The 19,945-nt window shown below is 38.7% G+C and overlaps 1 long non-coding RNA gene across 1 annotated transcript in view; it reads left to right on the top strand.

The window, feature by feature from the left end:
• Positions 1 to 19,945, top strand: part of LOC131977010 (uncharacterized) — a 93,664-nt gene that overhangs the window by 50,847 nt on the left and 22,872 nt on the right. The window contains exon 3 of the long non-coding RNA XR_009394841.1: positions 13,664 to 13,800. This is a non-coding gene — a long non-coding RNA (uncharacterized LOC131977010). The remainder of the gene's footprint in view (positions 1 to 13,663; positions 13,801 to 19,945) is intronic.

The following is a 19,945-nucleotide window of genomic DNA, read 5'->3' as shown; positions in this document are numbered from 1 at the left end:
CGTCCACAAACACTCTTCAAAGCTCTTATCTGTACCATGCACAGCGTCACTTTCAAGGAGTTATGAGTAATGATAATGATCGTTCTAGCTATCAAAGACTGCATATAAAGATGGACAGCATGACCGCTCCCCTCAAATGAAGCTGAAACATCTTAGTCGCCCCCTGGTGACTGGCAGTATCTGTCATAAACCCCGCCCCCTTCATGTTAGAGGATATGACATGGGCCAAACAAAAATGTAACATATTTATAAAAAGTTGGAATCATTTTGTTTTCAGACATAAACCTCTGTTCATTGTGGTTTGATTATCATTGTGATATGTTTGGAAGAGATTGATTAATAAAGTTTTGAGAAGATATACGCTTTATCTGTCATGTCAATAAATCACATCGTCACAATCATTTCATGGAAACAAAAACATTTTAATTTTAAATTTAATTTAATTTAATTTAATTTTAAAGTCAAAGTCAAATTTATTTATATAGCGCATTTACAGACGGCTTAGCCGCACCAAAGTGCTTCACATGAAAGTGCAAAAAGTGCAATAAAATACAGAATTGACAAAGGTAACAAAAAAAAAAACAAACAAAAAAAAATTAGATTGAAAATAAATTAAAAGAAGATGGGATGGTTGACCGATATTGTTTTTCTTAAGGCCGATGCAGATACCGATTATTTTGACATCAGTCTTACCCGATCCCTGATATGTGATGCCGATTTTTTTGGGCCGATTCTTGAAGCCAGTATTTCCTTTTCTCCCTCCATTTACGTGATAAAAATGACACAAAGATAACAAATGTTACACAAGTCTCAATTTAAACAAAAAAAGAAACATTTATTAACAAAACAAACAAAACATAGTAGCAGTTGGATAGCAAACAATGTGTATGTTTTAATAGGCCTCGAGGTGGTGGCGCCTCAGATGATCCACATATTTGATGTGTTTTTCTTTTTTTCCGGTATCAGCAGCAGCTCACCAGAGAATGGCAGATGTTGCACCGAGCCTTGCCTGGTATTGGCTCAGTGAAATGGGCTCATTGATCGGCAAACTTGTATCGACCAATGCCGATACAAGTTAAATATATATATATATATCGGTCTACCTCTAATTCCAACTTCATGGGCGACTGTGAATGCTTGTCAATTCGATTTTTTCTTTCTTCCCCCAAAAATGTCCCCATGTGTCGTATGTTCTGCCGCTTAAAAACATAAGTATTGACGTTTTGTAGATATTGATGCCCTCTAGTGGCCATTATTATTATGACAGCGGCTCAAGGTTGAAGTGATGTAACTGAGTGCAAAAGCAAAGGCGTAAGCAAAATATAAAGAATGACAAAGTCCACTTAGGGTTGGCGGGCGGTGTGTTGGATGGGTTAAACAAGCACAGGACATTGATTTAGGAGATTGGTGTTCATGTTAACTTACATTTGTAACCCTTGCATTGTCACTTCTAGTCTGTCTAGTCTAATGTTTAGGTCACCCGAAGAACTACCACATCCATCTATCTATCTATCTATCTATCTATCTATCTATCTATCTATCTATCTATCTATCTATCTATCTATCTATCTATCTATCTATCTATCTATCTATCTATCTATCTATCTATCTATCTATCTATCTATCTATCTATCTATCTATCTATCTATCTATCTATCTATCTATCTATCTATCTATCTATCTTATCTATCCTACTTCACCTAATCTGTATGCATGTGTGTGTGTTAGTGTGTGTCTAACAGAGGGAGTTATTCCACTACAGCTACCAGCTACCTTTGATGGTCCTTCTTGATTTATGGCAACATTAAAAGGCTGTTGCCGGCGTTTGCATTTTTATTTTATGTTTCCTCTTCCTTGCATGAAGAGACGCTGTGACTTATTAGTGCGACAGATTCTGCAGAGGACAGTATTTTAGCGCGTGTGTGTAGGGGCGGGTGGGTGTGTAGGGGGCGGATCAGTGAGACTGCAGTCTGTGCTGCATGCATTTCAATGATTAGATGTTAAATCTCACATCATACTTTCCCTGGAAAGTTCTCTGCTTTTGAAAAGGATTTAATAAAATGGTTTGGCTGATTTGAAAATTGAGAGCAAAATTGATGCAATTTAATTCACTCAAAATGCATTTTGACACTATTGGACACATTGAACAGAACACAGAGGGAATTACAAAATCAACTCACCTGGGTACGCATTAATAGTCTCTGTTGTGTTTATTCTGAATGTAGAAGAGACAACACCTCTGCAACGCATCACTGATTTGATTGACTTTGACAATTATGTCAAACAGGCAATAAATCAAATTACATTCTTGTCCAAGGACACATGCTTTTACATGATGTGTTTTTTTTAAGTGTCTAAATGAACAGTACTCCTCAAGACAGAAATGGAAACTGACACCACCTTGCAATAGGCCCCTGGGCAAGTGAGAGACAATATGTTGTTCTAATATGCTAATTTTGCATTAAGGATTCAGTGAAAATGAGCGTGTGAGATGATCACACCATTAAAAGTTAGCATTACCAATGTAGTATGTTAATCAGGCCAGATGGGACCGTTCTGTTTGTGTAAATTAACTCACTCGACTTTGTTGCCGTTAGACCTGGAAAGATGATCCTTGACAGGCCTTTGAGAATGTTTTTATTAGAGATACAACTGATTTTCAGTCTGAAATATACCGTCTGAAACATTAATGTTGAAGTCCAGCCTTGGATAAACTCAAACTATGAACAAGATTTAGAGCGCTTCCATTATTGAATAAGTATTTTAATTTGTTTAAGTACTCTATTGAATGTATCTTTGTGTTCTTTAGTTATAAGTCATCCTTGGGTTTTTTTTGCCACCTGCCCACAGTCCAGTTGGGTAGTGTGTTCCTCCCTCAAGCTTTAAATGCCATGACTGTGGTGCAGTTTATTTATACAGTGTGACTATAATTAAAGTATTAGGCTTTTACTGAAACCATACAGGGTAATTATGTTTAGTTATTTGGCCCTTTTTTAAAGGAGAATTCAGATTTTTGGTTATTATTTGAATTTATATCCCCGTATATCATTAAAACGAAATCTTCTTTGTGCTGTTATTGTGATTTACACTTATTGCATGCCTGCATTCACCCCCTGTAAATCTTACACAGAACATCATCTGTGCTTTATTTAAAATTTTAATCACTATGCCAGTTACTGCGCCACACATTTGAATTTTTGATTTATAAATCACTGGAGATATTCATGCAAAAAAAAAAAGGCCCATATAACACTTTTTCTTTCAGCAGTGGCGATCATTTCTAATTATGTTGGCCTTCCACTCATGGATAAATGCAGGAAAAACAGCTGTCTGCCCTATAAACTCACTGTTGGCGAACGGTAAACTCCTCCTGTTAAATTCCATTATTTTTATCCCCTGAATACTGTCATTATCCTAACAACACTGAACAAACTGTCTCTCACACAACCCAGTACCCCTCTTTAGCCAAAATCAGTATTAGTTTTCCACCACTGTCCCTGGGCATGTTCTGGCTCTCTGGCTCCATAATCCAGGGCATATTCTAAGATCCTTAACCCGGCAGCAAGCTTTGTTTTTGGGCTTTAGTCCAGCTCTGCTCTTGGGAGGTCCAACAGCTCCTCCAAACCCCCTCCAGTCATTTTTTTGGCGTGAAGGATTTTTATTTTCAATCACGCTGTCCCAATCCTCGGGACAATTAGAGGTCGTCACAGAGCAGTTTATAGAAAGTGCAGAGCAACAGAATGTTGTTTTGGAAAGTTGTAATGGTCCCTTGTGTGAGTGAATAGGCTTGGAACAGCAACATTAAAAGAAAGAAAAAAAAACAGTTGTACAATGCAGAAACAGAAATAGGTTGCTTATCTTTTAATAATTTTCACTTTCCAGAAAATCTTGTTTATCTAAATCCCCCAGGAGTCGAGGGTGTCCAAGAAAATTAAATGTTCTGCTTAGACATTCATTGAAATTACTCACAGGTCTTTTTCAAACTTTTCAAATTTGAATAAAATATATTTCCTTCTTTCTATTACTTGTGCTCATTATCTCAGCCCACAAGTAACATCACAGATCTGAGGCTGCAACACAGATAGGTTGTATGATACCCCACCGTGCTAAATATTTACCACCTGTCGCATTAGAGCTCACGATGTGGTATGTTTGTTGAGAAAACAGCTTTTTGTCTGTCATTGTGTCATCTTCCAGCACCATGTAGATTTGAGACAACACTACTGCACTGAAAATACAAGGCAAGTGGAGCAACAAATTCCTCACATTCTTCCCATGTGAGAAAATTTGGCCTACATTTTTACATTGAATATTTGTTAAGAACCAGCAAATCAAGAGACTGACCATTATTAAGACATTATCCAGTTAAAATCAGTGAATGTTGCTAAGCAGTGACTCACCACATCTATTACACACCAAGGTTTAAAATAACACTGGTGCACTCAGCCACCTTTCATTTGTATACGTGTGACTCCTGCAACCAAACACAACAGTGCTCTCTCTCTCTCTCTCTCTCTCTCTCTCTCTCTCTCTCTCTCTCTCTCTCTCTCTCTCTCTCTCTCTCTCTCTCTATCTCTCTCTCGCTCTTGGCCATATTATCTTGTCAGCATGAGGTCATTGTCTGGTCCAAGCCCAGTGATGTCATTTCCTTCATAAACAAGTCCAACTTCCTCTCGAGGGTCAGTATCAGCTGAGCTTATCCTGTAAGTGCCCCAGTGGGAATTGAGTTCATTTTAGAGTGCCTTCCCTCCCCCACATACAGCTAAATATGTATTAGTTCTTCTCATTTTGTATAGCTGCATAAAACTATATTTACCAGACCTCCCTAACCCTATAAATGGTTGCATAGGTCTCTATGGGTCGTTACAAGCAGCTTGTTATGACTTATATTTACGCTGATTTTTTTGCAGATATTATGACGGGAGCAATGCAGGAAGTCAGGTGGGTAGGAAGTGGGATGGTTGGATGGGTCAAACAAACACAGGACAGGATCACTATTTGTGTCCTGCATACGATGCAAATAGTTTTATTATTATTAAGAGTTATATTAACATAAATTTGCAATATGTGATTTTCCACCACTAGGAATCTCTCAGTCAAACTAAAGGTTTTGTGTTTATTGTTCAGGAGGTTGTCACAGGGAGCTTAAGGTCATTTCCTCTTCATTGGAAACAGACCCACTGATTAAAACCACTGAAACCACTGAACAAAGCAGTGTCACATTCAAAATTGGTGTTTCTCTGATGGCGCTCTGTACACAGGGTGCCAAGCAGCCTCTAATCAGCTCAGCATGTATAGTTTAAAACAACCAAGATCTAAAAGTACATTAACAGTTGATAGGAGGAGACGTGATGTGATGCAACATATTTTAATGTACCATAATGTGATGTAATGTAACTTTACAATGTCAACTGATTTTAACCAAATTCATAATCTTTTCCTAAACCTAACCAAGGATTATTGTTGACTAGCACATCAGACAAGCCTCCTCACTGTCCATTTTTAAAACTCATCTTAAAACCTATTTTTATTCCTTGGCTTTTAACCACGCGTGAGACTCTGCTTTTGTTTTTAGTGTTTTATGGTTTGCTTTTATTTATTTCATTTTTAACTTGTTTTTTAAAAAGCAATGAATCTATTTATTTTAGTGTTTATTCCTGTTTTATTTATTTTATTGTCTCTTGTTCTGTTTGTTTATGTACAGCACTTTGTTGTGGCTGTGGTTGTTTTAAAGTGCTTTACAAATAAAGTTGAGTTGAGTTGAGACTAAGCATCTGTGCCTAAACCTATGCAAGTAGTTCTGTTTCACAACATTAATCATGTGACAGTAAAACCCTTTTTAAAACTGCGACTCAACATTAAATAGAACAGTTGTGTATGTTGTTTTAAGAGTCATTGGCAAACATCCCACTGTTGTTTAGGATGACTACGTGTTCATGTTATTCCATACTGTGTTTGCACCATACTGTGTTTAGTGGTGCAGCGTTTGACACAATAAGGATAAGCTACTAGAGTGCTGCAGAACCATAAAAGGCCTGTTTAGTGAGTCAGATGTTTTCTCTGTATGTATGTATGTAGAGTCTACTTTAGTTTCCCTGACTCATAGCACAGATTAACTGAAAGAAAGCATCGGACTTTTCACTGGGCTGTTGGGTGAGAAGTGTTTGGTTTGTACAGCAGTGTGGATCAAGTGAGCAACCACAACCTACACTGATGTCAAACAACTCTCAGGCTCCACAGTATGCGGAATTCAACAGCTTCGCTGTGACCGTTTAAAAGGCCCTGCACTCCTGCAGAGTTATTCAAGTGCAGCTTGTAGTTCTGCAAATCAGCAAGGTGAGGGGAACAGTTATGAAATGACTTTTGGAGGTTTTATGGAGGAAGGCGCAGCTGTAGCCTGGCTGCAACAACATGGGCTGGGTTACCGTATTCAGCCAAGGTAATCACAATCTAGATGAGCTCTAAAGCTGATGGTTTCTGGTGGGGGAAAAAGGGACCTGTTTTCTTTGCCAAACCCCCTCCCCTCTCTGTTTCTCAGGGAAGGTTGATATGGGTTAGAAGTTTAAAAGTGCTACACACCCATGTGTTTTAACAGTTCTCCACCACATGTGTTATCAGCTGAGCCATGAATGTGGGAAAGCCCCGCAGGCAGAATGACATCATGCCCTGTGTAAAACTAGATATAGTTTAACGCACAAGGGTGTAACTGGGAAAATGTAGGAAATGGGAGAGATTGTTGAAAACAACTGAAACCAGTGGAAACAAACACAGATAAAGATGCCTACAAACTTACAGCATTTGGTATTAGACCAGACTGTGTGCTATATTGGAATTTGTGAAAGCTTTGAACTTCTCAGCCTTGTAACGGTAACATCCTTCACTATATGAAAGCAATGTTGGTCATCTGACCTGTATTGATGTGCTTTGCTACAACGTGGCTAAAGACATTGATTTTTAGCTCTAAATTGATTTTTGCGTGTGCTAGCACTTTAAAAGCTCCGGCACAGTCAGCTGTTTAGTGTTGAAATGTTTTAACAGTTAAAGCCTCTCCGCATGTGTTATCAGTTTAGCCATAATGAGCAAGAAGCCCAGTGGCAGAGTGACATAATTTATAGTTTAGTAATAACACACAGGGGTGGAACTGGAAAATAGCAGGGAATCTTTGGAAATAAGTGAAAAAAAAAAAAAACGGGATTGAATACAATGGAAACAATGATGGCTACAGTTTGTCTGGAGCATGGGTTCATGATGATGTACAGTTATTCACTCACATTTGAAACTTGAACATGTTAAAGTAATTGCTTTTGACGGTAATACAAACAGTGAGCACAGTGTCTCATCAGTGCTGAGTAGGGAAAGAGAGGATTGACTGCCTCTTCAGCAATGGAGCCTCCAGTTTAAACTCCTCACAAACATGTGGGCTCCTTTCAGAAAAAAAAATTCCCACTAGCATTGAGACTACATCAGCCTAATAATTTAAGTTACTTTCAATATGTTAACTCATGACTAAGAGAGAGAGAAGGAACTGAATGTTCTTGCTCAGCCTTTATAGAGAATATAAAAAGGACTATATTTTAGCCAATACATAACATAACACAACATAAATATATTCACACCACATCATAAATCATAGGAGAGAGAAAAAAGACCCCAGAATCAGATACTAAATATTACTAACAGTCTGTCATGACAGGCAATGCAATAACTTCCCACAGTGTACTGTGTGTATACTGTATGTGTTAACTAAATATGTTATATTATAGATATATAAATACATTCTCATTCCTATCACTGTATCAGCCAAGATTATATACATTTCCAGAGCAAACATGAGTTATAAAGTGGACAAACTGGAGGCCACCTTTCAATGGAACACATGACATGAGAAAAGTGAGTTTGGCGAAACAGCCACAACTCTGCCACATTTATTCAACATGCTGAATCCTCTCACAGGGTCAACTGTTAAGATATGATAGAATCGACATATATATATGTGTTTTGCTGAAATATTATCTGGTTTAGGTCTCTTATTTATTGGCAACTTTATGAGAAAGCAGGTGATAAAAAGTGGACCATGCAGGACCAATTTACATTATCAATTTACTGAATTCTTTACCCATTCAGATTCAAATTATTGTAAATTTGATAACGGGATGGAATTTACTGGCGATCATTGTTAGACCAACACAGCAAGTTGTAATTTTTTTTTTTTTGATAACTTTATTTATATTAATTTTCCAGGTTGCAGAACAGTGAACAAATGACAACAAATCAACCCTACCCACCCACCCCTCACAAGGCCAAAAAAAAGTGTCAAATAAATAAATAAATAATAATAAATTAAAGTAAATAAATAAAGTATATGTAGATGCATACGCACAAATATAGAAGCACTTATACCATGAAAGAGAGACAAACAAAAAATCGTATACATGCACACTCAAAAATATATGGATGCAGCTGTACCTACGTACACACTCACATTTAAACTACACAATCGACATATACCATCAACTGAATGCAAAGCTCATACAGATTCTCATAAAGTGCAATCTTTTATTGTAAACCAGATGCATCACCCGACACACAGATACAGCTGGTCATTCATATGTGTAAAGTTTAATATGAATATGGTAACGCTTTATATTAAGGTCCTTGTAATAACCATTAATTAACAAGTAATAAGGCCCTTGTAAGTCCTTACAAGATGCTTATTAACATTATTGTGTGTTGATAAGCTTATATAAGTGTTAATAATGGCATTACAAACACCCATGACCCACCCATTATGTCTTTGCCATGCCTTTATTAATCTTATTTTGTTTGCTTATTGATATTAAAATATACTTTATTGCTCATCTATTATAACTTAACTCTTTATCTGCACGACCAAAACATGTGACCCACTGTAGCCGGATTGTGATTCAAGTTGTAATTTAAAGTAAACTTGATTTCCCCTCCAAATTATGGCACATTAATACTATTAATATTAATAGATACATTGCTAGGGACATTAGGGATAGCAGAGGTAAATCAGCTCTTATAAGTAATGTTTTCTCCTCTGTACTACAGAAAGAGAAGTGGTGAACTGCTCATGTGGTTAAACTAAAAAGGGAAAAGGCTTTAGGAAAGATTGCATCATCACTGTCATCACCACCATGACCACTGCACTGACCAGCACCATCATCATCACCACTGCTCTGACCACCATCACCACCACCACTACCATCATCATCATCATCATCCAGAGCTCAGCGCACTCGCATAATAACTCTGAGATTTAGAGCCCTGTTGGAAAGATGACATCATTCTTTTTCCCCCTCTCTAACTCTCCAGGGTACGACTGACAGAGCCGAAGAGCAGGGAAGTAGTTCTGTAAATGATGTGATGTGTTGGCATCTTTGCAGGAATTGTCAGCTGCTTTGCTGTCTACATCTCACAGAAAAGGCCCTGTAGGAAAGTTGACATCATTCTCATGCTGCAGAACAATAACTGGCATCCCTAATCCTCTGACATAAAATTGACATATGTCTGGAAGAGGGGAGATATATGACAACAATGGAAATTGTTGGCCCTTCTGCAGAAATTGTCAGCTGTTTGGCGTTCTGGAAATAAATGGAGGGGATTGAAGTGTTTTAGCAGAGCAGCAGACTTGCTGCCAGAGACACGGGCCATGAACTGTGACTGCAAGGGTTCAAACCTTCCTTGTAGATGCTGTCACACATCTCTGTGCCATGTTCAAAGTGTATCTGCACTGTAATGTCTAAAATCTGTTAATAACCCTCCGGAGTGTGACTTCAGTCTGCTCTTGGGTTGAATGACATAATTCCCAGACTGTGGGAGCACAGTGTAAAACTCGAAACTCATATAAAAATGGGGAAATGAGAAAGTTGAAAGTGCTTGAAAAATCATAACCACATTGGAAAGCTCAAGGTTAAAGAGCTAAAACCCCATCGTGTTTGGATCTAAACACAGAGTACTAAGCCTTTCTCCACCCTCCAAATGGTTTTGATTCCAGGAAGAGAATGAGTAAAACTTGGAAGCAGGGTTTCATCTGCCATAAATGCTTGAGCAAATCATTCAGCTGTGTTTAACTAAAACCAAAAGTGCTACAGGCAAAATGAGTTAAATCCTGCTTGCTGGGGTAATGCTAACTGACTTAAATAGTAGTGTGTAGAACTTCTCTGGTGGATTAGTGCCCTGAAAGTGACAGCATGGTGGGAAATGATGACCACAGTGCTAGAAAGGTGTGTGTTTGTTAGCTGTCAGCGGTTTCCTAAGGAGAGTGTGTGTATTTGTGGTAAATGATGTGCCACAGGAATAAAAAGCCAAATGCCCCAAATGTCAGAGACACACTCATGCATGCACGTACACACACACACACACACACACACACACAGCAAAGTGGTGTGTTTTCACGGAGAGATGACAGCTATGTGATGTCATCTAGCTCTGGCAATATACATCAGTTAGTGTGTCAGTGTGGGGTGTGTACACAGGCATATGGCTGCCACACTGAGGATGCTTGTCACTCTTATTGATTTCATAGAAGTCATTTTAATCACAAAATACCACATGCGCTTGTCATCTGAGTCAAATATACAGTATACAGTACGTGTCGGTGTGTGATTCTTTTTCTCATGTATTGAGTCATTTTGAACCACTTGCAAACACACACTGTATTATTCTTCCTTACTGTAATTCCTCTAGTGGCCACTAGATGCTGACTCCAAGAGAACTCTTTAGAACCTGGTCTCACAGGAATCCGTGAAATAGCCACGGATTCGCTTAACTCAAAATCCGTGGAATAGCCATGGAATCACTCAAATTTCCGTGAAACTGACACAGATTTGGCTACAATGCAAGTTAATGACAGTCATATCCCGTGGCTATTCCATGGATATTTTTTCCTATTGGTTTGTTCCAAGTCACGTGACTTTCAAGGTCCCGGCGGTCAGAACAAAAAACAAGGCAGACAGTTCTCTCATTTTTAGTGAAAAAATCAATATCTTGACTTAGTTTCTGCATAAAAATGGATTTTGATCACATTTCTAGCGAGAAATATATGTTTTATTTTCTAATTATTCACTCAGTGAATGTACATAATCACTTTGTATGTTGGAATAGCCACAGGATATGACGGATATTTGAGTGATTCCGTGACTATTCCACAGATTTTGAGTTAAGCAAATCCGTGGCTATTTCACGGATTCCTGTGAGACCATGTTGACTCTTTATGTATTTGAGTGGCTAAGAGGAATTCTCACTTCTGTGTTGATGCACAAAGTCAGGTCAAGTTTTTAGAAAAGACATTATCATCCCAATAGAAACAGAGCGTAATTAAATCCCGCCCACACCGGAGGGGAAGACAGTTTATCACTCTCAAATGACATTGTACTGTGCGAAGGTGCCTCCTTGTCTTTTATGTCTGCTAGCAAAAAACAGAAAATTAATTAAAAGCTGTTGTTTGGTGGGGTGCTCTACCAACAGGGTAAAGAACCCATAACTAGGTCTTCATACGCTGATGAGTCAAAATACTGAACCATTAAGAAGACAAAAGTGTATACTAAGACATGAGGCATCATCAAGAAGATGATTGCTACTTGTGAGTCACACCAACCAGACCCAACACTATCTCACTAAACTCTGATTATTTTATTAATGCCTAATAACACTTTGATACTGAATCAACTTGCTGCTTGCATTCAAAAATTGAATCATACCTTTATGGGTTGTTTGAAACAGTGGCCGCTTCGTGATCTACAAGTCCTGATCATTAGGATTGTGAATCGGGCACTTGGCCACTGTCATTTTGAAATGTAACTACTTGGTTATGTTAAGGCAACAAACCCACTTGGTTAGGTTTAGGAAAGACGGTGTGACTTAGTTTAGTTGCGTGACTTTACGTAGCACCACATAATGGAATGACAAACTTCAAATAAGACACCAACAGGACACAGACACAGGTCTCTTTGGTTAAAGTCTTGTGTTGTTTGACACATTTACCACCACATTAAGCAGACTGTCACTGTCTTTATGCGCCGCCACCTCACTTCCTGTTTTCCACCTTATTACTATGGCTGCTAGTGATCACTGCCTAACTGCAAATGTAAATATGGGTTGTAATAAGCTGCTTGCAAATACGACCAAAGTTTTTTGGATAAGGACTGTCTGAAACATGTCTGACTCCAGTTCACAGGATGATGTCTATGGCATTTCTTGTGGTCATTTTCTCCCTGGCCTACTTTTTACACACCACCCTACATTATATCATTACTGTCAATAAAACTGGGGCAGTTCTAAACAGCTATCTAGATCCTCCGTCTCAGGCACATGCACTACTGGGTGCCCAAATGTGTCATCTGATTCAATAAAATCAGCATTTCATAAACATAGACTTCTTTGACAGGGTCATCTGGTGGGTTCTCACATGCTCAGGAAGAAGGATGAGTAGCCTCTTTCATTACTGGGACCACTGGATATTGCCCATACAAGGGCCTGTGGGCATTAAACATCTGAATCACTGATATAAAATGAATCACTCCGAGAGACAGAGTAGAGAGCTGTGGTAATGAGAGCAGTTTGGCATTCCCATACAAGTAGGATACAACATGCTGTGAGGTTGACTCAGTCCTCCAAGGGGTAATGGCATCATCGCCTGAATAATGAAAATCTGAAGCCTCAAGTGTGCTGTATACCTTACACTCTCTTTAGATGTGTCCTTAGGCACAAGGCAGCGCAGTGTCTGACTCACGTGATTCACGCTGATGTCGATAGAGGAAACACTGTGTTTTGTGTTTGAATCAATGAGGGAAGGAGTCTGCCAGCTGAATCATTAGGGTTATATAAACCACGTGACTCATTTGCCAAAGTCCATAAAGTAACTTCCTCATCTCAGATCCAAAAACCTAATATGTGAAGATATGTCTTTAAGCTCTTATTGTCACAAAGGGATGTGAAGGTATCATGTATTTTATTTGTAGTTGTTCTTTTTATTTAATTGTGTTGTCATTGTCTCTGTGTGTAATGCTGCTGCTACACTGTAATTTCCCAGCTTGGGATAAATAAAGTCTGTCTATCTATCTATCTATCTATCTATCTATCTATCTATCTATCTATCTATCTATCTATCCATCTATCCATCCATCCATCCATCCATCCATCCATCCATCCATCCATCCATCCATCCATCCATCCATCCATCCATCCATCCATCCATCTATCTATCTGGATCAACTTTTAGTTTAAGTGTTCAGGAGGTGATGATGTAGTGTTTTAAGAGATGGTGGATGTGGATGAAATACAACATGTGACCAGATAAAGACTGCAGGGCCTCTGTGTGATTGAATGGTCGCCTCAAGCTCTCACGTAATCATTTCTGGAATCCCTTTTTGCAGCTCCACACGCACACTCACACTCACACACTGTTAAACTTGTCTTCCTTCCTGTGGAATGACAATGCTTCCATGTTTATGCAGTTACCATAAAAACACAATCAGCCACAAGTCAACACTGACTGACTCCAAACAAGCTGGATTATTGCTCTAATTAAGCTTTAATAAGCCCTTATTAAACGGCCGCAGGCCTCGTTAGGCGGTTCATTAAGTCATTTCATCCTTTTATTCCTTCATTAAGTCTCTTTTCTTCTCTCTTTTCTTCTCAGGGAGTGTGGGAGTGGTGAGGTCTGGGAGATCACGACCTTAATTCTCTCCAAGACAGACGGTTTAATTAACACTGGAGGAATCCTCACTGGATCCAGACCTCTACAATGGGAATGTACTGGGGAATTGGATTGCCCAGGTAAGGCACTAAGCTAATGTGTTTTTTTTTTACTGGCAATATACACTAATACCCTTTTAAATTACAGCTACCGTGTTCCCTGCATTTATGATGTAATTAGATGGTAATATCGAATGCATAAAAAACTATAATAATTACGAATATACATGTAATTTAGCAGTGTTTCAGAGAAATGCCTGATAATGAACAACATTGGTTTAATTAAATGTGAACAGGTTTTTATTTTTTTTATCACCAAGCTGCAACATGAGAATAAGAAGTAATGTAAATGTATTACATTTAGATTGCAAAGCTACTGTGCATACTGGACTGGGAGATATAAAAACTGTTCAAGGTAACTGACAGAAAGACATTTGCAGCAGTGGGTAACCTCTCTTGGTACTTCCCCTTCATTATGCATCCAACTAAGTGCAGTTTCTCACAGTCGGGACTGACATTTTAGCTGCAGCTGTACTCAAAAAGTTCAAGGCAATACTGTCACACCACTTGTGTGTAGGCTGTTTACAGGTAGCAACAGGAAATGTTGACCTATTAATTTCAAAAACCGACAAAACCAAGTTTGACTGTGAAAGTGAAGAGGATGAAACAGCCACCACAGTTTGAGCAGCCTGAAGTGGCTAACCAGAAAAACATTCTAATTTTTCGACAAATAATCGTCAACAAGCTAACTGATTGATTTTTTAAACGTAGAAAACGTTAGAAGAGTGTTTATACTGCACATAAAGCTTTTATGTATGCTCATATGCAAGGTTTTTAAGGTCTAACTTTGGTGAAAAATCTGCTTCTTTGGTTCGCACTTTGCGATTAACTTTCTCCTCATTACAGTTTGTTCCAACGTGTATCTACTATAAATAGAAAATAGATCAGTTTTAGGATGCAGCATGTTTTAGAATACAAATTCATGGAGAGGTGGAGCAAGCATACACAGTCAAGAAGTTGATGTAGCCACTGTGACACTTATTGATTCATGGACTACTGGTGTGAAGCCTTGGGTTTGTCATTTTTGCCAACGGCATCTTGATTTTTTTGGGTCATGACCGACCATACATAGTGTTTGCCAGCCGAGTAGGGCCTGGTACCGGATAGCAAACCAGCTAATTCAGCTCACGTTAGGTCTGGGATGAAATGAAAAATGTGCCTGCCAGTAAACAGGCTTATACTAATGTAATTAGCGGGGAAAGAAAGAACAACCAGAATGTTTTCTTTTAGTCCAACTGAACGCTGAAAAAGGCCTTTTTTAAATGCAACCAAAATGTTATAATTAACTGAAAGAACTGAAAACACAGACACCAAAAAACATGTTCACGGATATTTAAATGTACACATAACATGTATGTGTATTGCTATGGTTCTATTCTGATTGACAGGTCACTGTGGCAGTCAATCACAAAGTAGCCATGTCCTAAAGCATACCTGCTTTATTGTCTTTTTTTCTCTAAATGGGACCATAACTTACAAAATTAATATTATGCTGTGTTGATAAAGACTCAAAACTAGTGATTGGGACCATAAACTCATAAGGAAAATATTTACTGAGGTTAATCAAGTGAGCAATAAGATCATTTTCTCATGACTTATTTTTGCAACAGGTGGAGCAGCCCCCTGCTGCTTATTATAAAGAATGCAGGCTTTAGATACTTTAGATACTAGGCTCTAAAATTACACTGTCTTAAATATTTACTGTACTACTGCTCGTAATTTAACTTCTCATGACCAAATTAAATCAATAACTGAAACCAGTGCTGAGCAAAATATGTAAAGGGGGTACATGCACACATCCTCAAAAACCTGTTTCAGAGATTATACAGTACAAACAGTACCTTGAACAGTGAAATGCAGCCTGTTCACCCTGCAGCTCAAAAGTTAAATATTACAGTTAACACCTGCATGTTTCTGTGTCTGCTGCGAGGGGGGAATTTCCAATTCCTTGTGGAATATTCTGAGGTGAACTTTGCACGCGCAGACCTTCTTCCCCTTTCACGTGCCAATAAACAGCATCTGAGCAACTGTCGACTGTTAGCAGTGACGAAAGTTATACCCCAGGGAATCTGAAAGGAAACATGTGTCTTACTTCTTTCAACATGATGCAGTGTATTATTGCATAAGGATCAGTATGTATTGTTGTATGAACATGGATAGTTCTGTCTTCCCCCCAAAAAACAAAAACAGGTAAATAAACAATTCAGAGATGAGGATGTCTGAACTATGCTGGGTGGCTGTGGGTGCAGGTGTGCATTAAGAGAGACAGTGATACAATGCTGAAGCACTAACACATGGAGACTGGGCCAAATTTAGCCATCTTTTTTGACTGGAGGGAGGGTGTCTGTGTGTGATAGAGTATGAGAGAGAAATAGAGATCATGAGTGTGTGAGTGTGTTTGTGTGCTCACGAGCATGCCTTTGCATGTTTATTAGCAGTTTGGATCCTGCTGAGGTGACAGATGTTCATGGCAGAGGTAGACAGAGATGAGACGCAGTGTCCAAATTAATCTACTGTGTGTGTGTGTGTGTGTGTGTGTGGAGGGGGGGAGGGGTACTCTTCCCCATGGAAGTCAGAAAAGCTGTCCTTCATCTGTGTTGTCTTCACCACCTTGTGTGTGTGTGTACTGTATGTTGGCATGATTTAGTGCAGACAGGTAAGACTTCCACCTTCAGCCATGAAGTGATTAAGTTTCCTGAAGCTTTAGCAGATGTTCAAACCCCAGGATTCACCCTCTGCCTCTTCCTATATTTTTCTCTCTTCCTGTCTTTGTTGCTTTGGATTTCTATGAGCCCCTATTTCCGTTATATATATTCTGTTCCGCTTCACACTATGTCTCACTTATTTTCTCAAGCTGCCGCTGTTATTTCAAGACTGGTCTCCAGTGGCGGTTCTAGACCAGTGTTCCTGTGGGGGCCAAGCAGGGGCCAGTGTTTAATCAGAGGGGCACATTAAAAAACGGCAAAGGTGATATTTAAGCATTCAAAACCTTTATTTTAGCTTATTTAAACATCTTATTTAAGTATATTTGGAAGATACAAATACATTGAAACAATGAGACTCACCAACAATAACAATTATTTTTGTACAACAATGACATTTTCTCATTTTTGTGCACAATTACTTTCTTTATATTTTGGAAGTGCAGGACAGTAATAATGATCTTACTTATATATACAAGCTTTTATTGAACAATTAAACTATGAAACAATGTACATATTCTGGGTTCCTTTTGTCTACAATGAGGTATTGTTTGAACAAAAAATAAGTAAGAATTGTTCTGTCGTACATCGTTTTTCATCAGTTTATTAATAATTTGACACAGGGGCCACAGCAGGGGCCAAGGGCTTCTTCACAGGGGCAGTGGCCCCTGTAGGCCCCTGTGTAGAACCGCCACTGCTGGTCTCCCCTCCAAAACGTCAATATAGGGCATTTGTACATGCAGCAGAATACACATGGACGTCTTAGACTGCCATCTTGCAGACATAGTAGTGATTAATCGACAGAGATGCAGAGTTTGAATGGTGGATTTCGCCCTCAAACAAATGGCAGACTTTCACCCGGGAGAACGGGGTTCGTGTCCCATATGAAAACAAAAGTAAAGGACCTTTTCGTAACTTACATTTTTTAAAGTAAATTCCGTGGCTCGCGTCGCCCTCGCAACTACTTCACTTCCGGCATTTATGTACATTTATTTAATTTTCAAACTGTCTTTCATAACGCCTAAGCAGGAAGTTCAAACATTTGTAGCCTAAATTTACAGAAACTGCAGCCTTCTATTTACAACCGCAAACTGTACATGTATGCATAATAACATATGTGCTATTTTTAAAACGATTTGCAGTAACGTGAGCCACGAAACGCTCATAAGTGTCGTTATGGGTGATATTGACAAACGGTTTATTCTGTCGTTTAGTTTAGAGGAGTTTTTGGGCCAATTTGGGTACATACATATTTAATATGCACCAATTAAACAAGCATACACTACCTTCATACAGCACCACAGATGTTGTTTGATGTTGACAGAGGATGCAGATAAGCATGCACCCACACACGTCACAAAACACGAGGAAGTGCCGGTTTGGATGTTATGTAAAATTATAGTCCCTCAATAGGAAGACACAAGAAACACACACCCTGATATGTCAAGTGATTAGTTACAACATTAGAAGCATGAGTTCTATAAAAAAAGCAGAAGTTTGAACTGTTTGTACCTTTTCGAAGGCAGAAATGAAACTTGTGAAGTCAGTTGAAGCTGTGTGAGTTTAGATGTTTTACATTTTGATGCTTGGTTTGAAAAAAAGAAAAACATCAAGCACACAAATGAAAAGATCACAGCTACCAACCATAGTGTCATGGGGGAGTTTTTTTCTTTAAAAAAAAAAAAAAAAGAAGCTCAAAATATGATTATTTTAAAGTGAGTCTGGGAAGCTGTTGAATCAAATTACATGTCCAGTCAAACATTTTAGATGCAGAATAATCTAACAGTTTCCACTTTCGCTGCACACTTTAAAAGTATAATTATTCCAACAAAGTATCAGACATTACATAACTATAGTGAGTGCTCTGCTGATCAATATAAGTCAGTCAAGTCTAAATCTGGAAACTAGGAGGAGAGGCATTGGACCATTGCTGAACCCATAAGATGAACTTTGTCTGCTGAGCAGGCCAACCCCAAGCTGTGTGTTCTAATCGCCTGTAATTGTAGCTTAAGTGTAGTCGACTCAATGAAAGCAATCAAAGGCAAGCAATTACAAGACATTGGTCACCAGGCCTACGGGCAGAACTTCAGACCAGGAGACATACACGTGCATGTTTGCAAACGGACACACACACACACCAGAACATACATACAGGCAGTCACCCACACATTTCCTGTGTGTTTCATGTAAGACTTGTCTTTTCTTCTTTCTCTTCTGTTTGGAGAGGAAGTGCGGGTCTAATGACTTTTCCTATGCGTCACAAGCACTGCATGTGGGAGGCAGACAGCCGCATTGCACGTGTGTGCATGTGAGAACCTTTATGCATATATGCATGAGTTTGTGAGGAGCTTGATACATGCAGGTTTTGTTCTGAATTTGTTAGAGGCTTCATGTGTATTTACGAGTTTCTGTTTTTGAGAAGCTTCGCGTTTGTGTCGGTGGAAGAAAGTTATGCACTTGTTTACGTGTTTGCAGGAAATGTGCACACTCAGCAGCTGCTGAGTATTTTTGGTCTGTTTCTGAAAAATAAGTTTGTCTCGGAGGAATTCCCAAACATAATGTTTCACTGTGTGCATTTGATGTGACCATGTGCACTTCTGTTTGTGCTTGTAATGAAGCATGACCATATAATATACTGTGTGTGTGTGTGTGTGTGCAGTTTGTTTTTGCATGTGCACTTTGCTCAGTTTTTGTAAACACCGCTACCAGTAAGGCTACACACAGTTTGTAGAACTCACTGTTTTTCAGGGTGTTTTTTTGTACCACTCACTCTATATCGACCCTAATCAATATTTTATGCCTTATGAGAATTACTGTGGACCGAGTTGAAATTTTACTTATAATTTGTTGTGGTAATATATCCTATATTTATGGTGGTTTCTACAAGTGCACCTCCTGGTTTTTACATCAGTGTCCCATTGCATTATTTCAAAGCTTTGAAGGAGAGTTCTACCCCAAAATCAACAATGAGCTGTCAAAAAAGTAAGCTTGTTCTGATAAATTTTTAAAAAGTTTTAGAAACATTTTCAAGGTTTGAATTTGTATCTCCTAAGGATACAAGTGATGCAAAGAAAATAACATACTGTACCCTGTTCTCATCCCTGTACTCCATCTCAGAGTGGGTTATATTGATTTTGATTATTTTTAAGAAAATGGATATGACAAATGTTCTGTTTTTTAGGTACACCTTACTAGTACTGGGTTGGACCTATTTTGCTTCAAGAACTGCCGTAATTCTATGTGACATTGATTCAACCAGGTGCCAGAAACATTGCTCAGACAAAATGGTCTTTATTTATATAACAGCATCACACAGTTGCTGTACATTTGTCGGCTACACATCCATGATGTGAATCTCCTGTTCCACCACATCCAACATGAATTGGGTTAAGATCTGGTGCCTGTGGAGGCCACTGGAGTACAGTGAACTCATTATCATGTTGAAGAAACCAGTGATCCATTAG

Source organism: Centropristis striata, chromosome 8 (assembly GCF_030273125.1).
Source record: "Centropristis striata isolate RG_2023a ecotype Rhode Island chromosome 8, C.striata_1.0, whole genome shotgun sequence".
Lineage (NCBI taxonomy): Eukaryota > Metazoa > Chordata > Actinopteri > Perciformes > Serranidae > Centropristis > Centropristis striata.
This window is presented reverse-complemented; position numbering and strand designations above follow the sequence as displayed.